At 53.6% G+C, this 2,997-nt stretch overlaps 1 pseudogene across 1 annotated transcript in view; it reads left to right on the plus strand.

Annotated features, from left to right (window-relative positions):
- LOC306827744 (ras-related protein Rab-11B-like) overlaps positions 1–2,140 on the plus strand; it is a 3,294-nt pseudogene extending 1,154 nt beyond the window's left edge. The window contains exons 2-5 of the transcript XR_013781752.1: positions 1–193; positions 1,148–1,341; positions 1,437–1,518; positions 1,600–2,140. The exon at positions 1–193 is cut by the window's left edge and continues 3 nt beyond it. The product of XR_013781752.1 is annotated as a ras-related protein Rab-11B-like (transcript). The remainder of the gene's footprint in view (positions 194–1,147; positions 1,342–1,436; positions 1,519–1,599) is intronic.
- Positions 2,141–2,997: the final 857 nt, after the last annotated feature.

The raw sequence follows: 2,997 nt of genomic DNA on the forward strand, positions 1-2,997 counted from the left end.
TTCTGATCGGAGACTCGGGAGTGGGGAAGAGTAACCTGCTGTCCCGCTTCACACGGAACGAGTTCAACCTGGAGAGCAAGAGCACCATCGGGGTGGAGTTCGCCACCCGCAGCATCCAGGTGGACGGCAAGACCATCAAGGCTCAGATCTGGGACACGGCGGGACAGGAGCGCTACAGAGCCATCACCTCAGCGTGAGTATGGACTGTGCACCTTCCAGCCCCGGCCGCAGGTCACATGACAGGTCACATGACAGGTCACATGACAGGTCACATGAAGGTCACATGACAGGTCACATGACACGCCACTGAGGCGTGAGTATGGTCTGTGCACCTTCCAGCCCGGCCGCAGGTCACATGACACGCCACTGTGGCGTGAGTATGGTCTGCTCAGGTCAGTCAACACCGGGTCAGTGAATTAGCCAACCAGGTGAGAGAGCGCCGGCGTGTGTTCAGCTGATGAGTCATTCAGACTGGAGCTGACTGGGACCGATGCTAACGCCACTGGTTTTCATGTTCTCATCCATCATGGCTGACCTCACCGCGACCTTAAACTGAGACCTGATGACGTCATTCACACAGGAAGTGACGATTCTGTCCGACCAATCAAAGGACTGCAGTGTGTCTGGTGCCTCCTCTTGGCGTCAGATCGGTACACGTGGCGCTCGAATAACAAAACAAAGAGACCGAAGGGAAAACACACACACACACACACGCACACACACACACGCACACGCACACACAACACACACACACACACGCACACACGCACACACACACACACACGACACACACACACACACACACACACGCACACACACACACACACACACACGCACACACGCACACACACACACACCCAGACACACGCACACACACACAGACACGCACACACAGACACACACACACACACACACCCAGACACACGCACACAGACACAGACACAGACACACACACACACACACACACACACACACACACACACACTGTGTGGCGTCCTGGTCTCCCGCCCCTGTTGGCCTGTGACCCACATGGTACCATCCTGAACCAATCAGAGTGGAGCTGGTTGTTCACGGGCCCTGAGCGCGCTGGTCGCTCCGGCAGCGGCGTGCACTGAGTCTGTTGTTGTTGTTGTCATGTCGTCTGCAGGTATTACCGCGGTGCGGTCGGCGCTCTCCTCGTGTACGACATCGCCAAACACCTGACCTATGAGAACATGGAGCGCTGGCTGAAGGAGCTCAGGGACCACGCTGACAACAACATCGTCATCATGCTGGTTGGAAACAAGAGCGACCTTCGCCACCTCAGGGCCGTGCCCACCGACGAGGCTCGAGCCTTCGCAGGTCAAGCTTTTACCCGTCTGACAGCACGCCGCCTGACCGCCAGTTAGTAGTGTGACCTTCCTCCGTGACCTTCATGTGTTTGTTTCCCTCCTCAGAGAAGAACACGCTGTCCCTTCATCGAGACGTCGGCGTTGGACTCCACCAACGTGGAAGAAGCCTTCAAGAACATTCTAACAGGTTCGATGAAACGTCTCCGGACGATTTGAAAGTTCAGTGAGAGAAACTGAATCACACGCGTGTCTTCTCTTTGTCCTGCAGAAATCTACCGCATCGTGTCACAGAAGCAGATCGCCGACCGCTCTGCACACGACGAGTCTCCGGGTAACAACGTGGTGGACATCAGCGTCCCCCCGACCACGGACGGCCAGAAGAACAAACTGCAGTGCTGCCAGAGCCTGTGACCGTGACCTCCATGGCTGTGCTCGTCCTCCACCTGTCCACACGGCCCCCAGCATCACCCGTGCACTTTTCCTTTGTCCCGCCCCCGAGGGCCTGTCGCTCCCCTCCCCATCCGTTATCGGACTCTTCTTCTCACGCCGTCAAAAAAAACCTTGGAGAAGCCTTAACGTCCCGTCGTCGTGGAGACGAAGGTGATGGAACGAGCAGGACTGAGCCTCATGTCGCGCACAGAGAGGTGCATTTCAGAGGTGACCACTAGATGGTGCTGTGTAAATAAAGAAGAGGCGACGGCGTGATGTGACAGAAGCTCTCATGCCATCCTCCTGTATTTATTGATTCATCATCGTTTTTACTTCAGTCTGAGAACTGTGCAAAAACATTTACAATAAAATGCTCGACATGTTTGTGACGTCTCTTCAATCACATTTATTAAGATGCAGAACTCTCGGCTCCCAGAGGAGCAATAAAACGGTCCCTCCTGGCCCCCCCCTGAGACCTTCAGGACCTCCTGAAGGTCTCAGGGGGGGCCAGGAGGCTCTGGCTCAGTTGGTAGAGTCGATCATCCTTCATCCTGCAGGTTGCGGGTTTCGATCCCCGCCTCCTGCAGGTCCTTGGGTCAGACCTTTAACCCTGGCCGCTGCTTGGTCTGTGTAATACTCCCCCTGACCACCAGAGGGCCCCGCTCACCTGTCACATCTGAAGTGGTGTGATTCTGATATGATGTATGTTATAAATATAATGTAATATAGCAGGATGCTATGGTAAATCTCTAAAGACCCTCCAACTCGTCCAAAACGCTGCAGCTCGTGTTCTTACTAGAACAAGGAAAAGGGACCACAATGACTCCTGTATTGGCTTCTCTCCATTGGCTCCCTATAAAATCTAGAATAGAATTTAAAATCCTTCTGCTCACCTACAAAGCTCTAAACGGTCAGGCACCATCGTATCTTAAAGAGTTAATTGTACCGTACTATCCATCAAGAACATGACGTTCCCAGAATGCAGGCCTGCTCGTGGTGCCTATAGTCTCTAAAAGTACTATGGGAGGTAGAGCCTTTAGTTATCAGGCTCCTTTGGAATCGTCTACCAGTCGGGGTCCGGGAGGCAGACACACTAGGTACTTTTAAGATAGACTTCAAACTTTTCTTTGTGATAAATCTTATAGTTAGGGCTGGCTTAGGACCAGCTCATAGTTCTGCTGCTATAGGTCTAGACTACCGGGGGAACTGGCACCAGGATCTCTGATCTCTCTCTCCC

Source organism: Symphodus melops (assembly GCF_947650265.1).
Source record: "Symphodus melops genome assembly, chromosome: 8".
Classification (NCBI taxonomy): domain Eukaryota; kingdom Metazoa; phylum Chordata; class Actinopteri; order Labriformes; family Labridae; genus Symphodus; species Symphodus melops.